This window comes from Myotis nattereri, assembly GCF_964212035.1.
Source record: "Myotis nattereri genome assembly, chromosome: 16".
NCBI lineage: Eukaryota > Metazoa > Chordata > Mammalia > Chiroptera > Vespertilionidae > Myotis > Myotis nattereri.
Genome location: NC_138091.1, coordinates 17,615,756 through 17,620,703, shown reverse-complemented (window position 1 = coordinate 17,620,703; position 4,948 = coordinate 17,615,756). Strand labels below are relative to the sequence as shown.

Sequence of the window (4,948 nt, the reverse complement as noted above, 5' to 3'; positions counted from 1 at the left end):
GCCCCAGTAAATGGCCTTTCATAGACCACAGGCCAATACTAGGGTTAACATTTTCCTTTTGAGTTTTATGTTTTCCTGGATCTGAGTTGCTATGGTTCTATTTTCTTTTCTATCTGAGTTCCCTCCCTGAATATATGCCTAGCCTGAGGCACTGTCCCACTTCCAGGTCATCTAACAGAATGACCTTTAACTTGAAGACACATTCCTTAAAGAGATCAACTATTCACTCATGTAGATTCTCCTATCTCTCAAAAATTTGTCTTTTTCACTTATTATATAATCATTTTGAGATAGATTTGTTAATATCGTGTGAGATGAATATTCAATTTCATCTTTTTTCTTTTGGAAAATCTATTATACCAGCACAGTTTATTTAAGAGCCCATCCTCTCTCACTGATCTATAATGCTAGCATATATCACTTTGCCAAATCAGAATGGAAATATTTTTGAGATTTCTAATCTGTTTTCATTAATGTGTCTGTCTTATACTATACCATACTGACATAATTGCTACAACTTTATAATTAAAATCATCTACTATTTTGTAGCATAGATCCATCAATTTGTCTTTTAGAGGTGACAGCTTTTCTTGGACTTAGGACCTTTCATATACATATTAAAATCAGCTTGTTATTCTCCAAATATAGTGTGTTGTGATTTGTTTGTGTCAGTGCACTCATTTATATAAAGTGTTCAGTCTTAAACCAACTTTGCATTCTTGAGATATATCCAATTTGCCACTGTATACACTGTTGAATTCCATTGTAGTATCCCAGGCTTGCTAAGAACCAGGTGCCTTTTCAAACCAACCAATCAACTTCCCAATCCTTTCTGGCTTCTTTTGGTTTCTCTCTATAACCAATCCATTTACTAGATCATCTGGGTTCTGAGTTCCTTATTGAATCTGATCACTTTCCCAGCCTTGGTACCTCCCCTTTATAGTTGCTATCTTAGCTCCTATAGGCATGCCTCACAAAAGTACTCCTCCTATGTTATCTTGGCTTCAATTGGGTAGGAGCCAATCAAAGGGGACATCTGTAATACATACAACAATAAAGGTAAATTTTTAAAATGAGAGATTTTTAAAAGAAAAAAGAAATAAAACCTTAGAAATAAAAAACACACATCTGATTTGAGGGGGAAAACACGTGATCAAGCTTCCAGTTTGAGATGGAGAAAAGAACCTACTCTTTTATCTCATCTTACTCCCAAAGTACAATAAATGTGATGCTAAAATAATAACAAAGACTCAAACAGACACATATTTAAATAGAAAATACATTTCTCAGACACCCCTCTTCCAGCCAGAGTTGGCCATATGACTAACTGTAGTCTATAGTATATGAACAGAAGTGATGTGTGCCATTTCAGACCACGTCCTCAAAAATAATGGGCTTGCTCTCTATGTCCTCTGTTTAGTTTCCTGTCGTTTGGAATGTTAACATGATAGTAGAAAACTAGCTTCGATCATGTAAATTAGGACAACACCATAGATGTTTTGCTGGTTGGCTGCATTTATCAGAACCACTTATATACCCTGGAAAACTCCCTTACTCTAGAGCATTACGTGCAAGAGAAATAAGTTTCTATTTTGTTGGAGTCACTGTATCCTCATTACAGCAGATTAGCCTAACACACAAGAGAAACAGGTTCTCATTCTAAGGCAGAACCCTCTAGTCCAGTGATGGCGAACCTATGACACGCGTGTCAGAGGTGACACATGAACTCATTTTTTTGGTTGATTTTTCTTTGTTAAATGGCATTTAAATATATAAAATAAATATCAAAAATATAAGTCTTAGTTTTACTATGGTTGCAAATATCAAAAAATTTCTATATGTGACACGGCACCAGAGTTAAGTTAGAGTTTTTCTTTTTATTTTTTTAATTTATTTTATTGATTTTTTACAGAGAGGAAGGGAGAGGGACAGAGAGTTTGAAACATCGATGAGAGAGAAACATCAATCAGCTGCCTCCTGCACACCCTCCACTGGAGATGTGCCCGCAACCACAGTACATGCCCTTGACCGGAATCGAACCTGGGACCCTTCAGTCCCCAGGCCTATGCTCTATCCACTGAGCCAAACCGGTTAGGGCAGTTAGGGTTTTTCAAAATGCTGACACACCGAGCTCAAAAGGTTCGCCATCACTGCTCTAGTCAATGAGTACTGTCCATGTAGAGCTTCTAGCTCACCAACAAATTGCCTCAGTGTTAATCATAAATAGATAATAAGGATCTCCAGGGAGTTAGGTAAGCTATCCCATAAAGGGACAAGTCCAACATGAAAAGGAGAAAAAATGATGACATTAAGAAACATAATTCAGCAAACACAATCATTTTAAAATAAATACTGTGCTGGCCAGTGTGTCTCAGTGGTTGAGTGTCGACCTGTGAACCAGGAGGTCACGGTTCAATTCCCGGTCATATCACATGCCTGGGTTGCAGGCTCAATCTCCAGTGGTGGGCATGCAAGAGGCAGCCAGTCAATAATTTTCTCTCATGATTGATGTTTCTATCTCTCTTTCCCTCTCCCTTCCTCTCTGAAATCAATTAAAATATATATCTTTTAAAAAATACTGTAATCACTATCTTTGGACTTGAGAAAATATTGTCCCTATAAAATAAAAGAAATGTACTATGGGGAAATAAAAATACTAATGATCTTTTAGAAAGTAAATGTGCAAAAACAAAATAATTTAACAGAATTAAATAGACAATCTCCCAGAATATAGAACTAAAAGTCAAAGAAATAGGAAATATAAACATTAAAAAATAGAGGATCAATCAAGGAGATCAAGTTTAAAAACTTAAAAAAGATAAAGTGAATAAAACCACGAGATATTGCCTCAACATCTGTCAGACTGATTATCATCAATAAATCAACAAAAAACAAGTGTTGGCGAGGATGTAGAGAAAAGGGAGTCCCTAGTGCACTGTTGGTGGGATTGTAAATTGGTGCAGCCACTATGAAAAGAAGTATCATGGTTCCTCAAACAATTAAAACTAGAAATTCTATATGACCCAGCAATTCCAAATCTGGTTATTTATGCAAAGAAATCCTGAATACTAATCTAAAAAGACATATGCATCCTTATGTTAATTGCAGCATTATTTACAATGGCAAAGATATGGAAACAACATAAGTGTCCACCAATAGTTGAATGGAAGATGTGGTGCATGTATACAAAAGAATATTACTCCTTAAAAAATAAAAAAATAAAAATGAAATCTTGCCATCTGTAACAACATTAATGAACGTTGATGGTATTATGCTAAGTGAAATAAGTCAGACAAAGAAAGACAAATATCATTTGATTTCACTTTTATGTAGAATCTAAAGAACAGAAACAAGCTCATAGACCCAGATCAAATTGACAGTCACCAGATGAGCAGGAAGTGGGGGGGATGAGTGAAAAAGGTGAAAGGGATTAAAAATTATAAATTGCCAATTATAAAAATAGCCATGGGTATATAAAGTATAGCATAGAAAATATAGTCAATAATATTGTAATAACTATATATGGTGTTAGGTGGGTACTAGACTTATCAGAGTGATTATTTCCGGAGGTGTATACATGTCTAATCACTATGTTGTGCATCTGACACTGGTATAATATTGTATAACAACTATAATTAAAATTTACTTAATTTTAAAAAGAGAAAAAGAAGCAAAATGCTACAAAAAAAATCAGATGGTAATCAGATATTTCAGTAACAAAAACTAGAAAACAATGAGTAGATCTTAACGTTCCAGGGGAAAGTGTTCTTGGAATACTCTGTTTAAGTGGCAGATGGATTGTGACAGTGGTGTCCTTTCTGAGCTGCTCGCCTCCCGGCCTAAGTGCTGCACCCATTCTTCACAGAACACGTGAGAGAGCTGTATGGTAGATTGCCTTTCATTAAGTGTAGAACATTAACAGCATCTCTGAAGACCCTCTCATGACCCCTTGCAGGCACTGCCCCACGTCTAAGGATAAACACTGCCCCAGCGGTACTCACTATGTATCAGTTTTGTCCTTTTAATCTTTATATCAATAGCGGTATTAGCCATTTCTTGGTTTATACTTAAAATCTTCAGAGATTATTAAAAAATATAATTAAACTAAAAAATACTGGTGTTAGCAGGTACACTTTTGTGTTTGGCTTCTTTCACTCTACATTGTTTCTGAAACCCATCCACGCTGTTGTATAGCATTGTAGCTTATCCAGCCTCATTATAGCATCATATTCAATTGTGTGAATATATCACCACTGATGGACATTTGGGTTGTTTTTTGTATGGGGCTATTACAAATAATGCTACTATTAACATTCTTGTACATCTTTTAGGACATTTATGTATGGATTTCTGATGGGAGTAAATGAGTAGAATTTCCCATGGAAGATGTGGGAATGTTCAGATTTGGTAGATTCTGCCAGTTTCCTTTGGTGATTGATGTAGTTTATATGCCCTCTACCAGTGTTCTAGAATGCTAGTTGCTCCATATACTAACCAAAAAACATTATTACGTGTATCATGTGATTTTGTCTTTTAAAATAAACTTTAATTTTTAGAGCATTGTTAGGTTCATAGCAAAAACATACATAGATTTTAAAATATTGCCCCACCCCCGTGTTAACACAGCATCCTTCAGTTTCAAAGTTCTCCAGTAGTGTGGTACATTTGTAAAATCAATGAATGTACATTGACACATCTTTATCATTCAAAGTCCACATTATACACGAGGGTTCACTCTTGGTATAAATTATCTGGATTTTGACAAATGTATAATCACATGTAGCCATCATTACAGTATCACACAGAGTAGTTTCACTGCCCTAAAAATCTTTTGTACCACACACATTTACTTTCCCACCCTAGCCCCCTGGCAAACCCTTAGCTATTTACTCTCTTAATAGTTCTGCCTTTTCCAGAATGTGATATAGTTGGGGTTATACAACATGTA

The 4,948-nt window shown here is 35.6% G+C and overlaps 1 protein-coding gene across 1 annotated transcript in view; it reads left to right on the top strand.

The window, feature by feature from the left end:
- The window catches only part of LOC308532930 (polyunsaturated fatty acid lipoxygenase ALOX12-like), a gene marked incomplete at both ends in the record, with an annotated part of 58,638 nt that overhangs the window by 24,331 nt on the left and 29,359 nt on the right, over window positions 1-4,948 (top strand). The gene's annotated exons all lie outside the window — the stretch shown is intronic.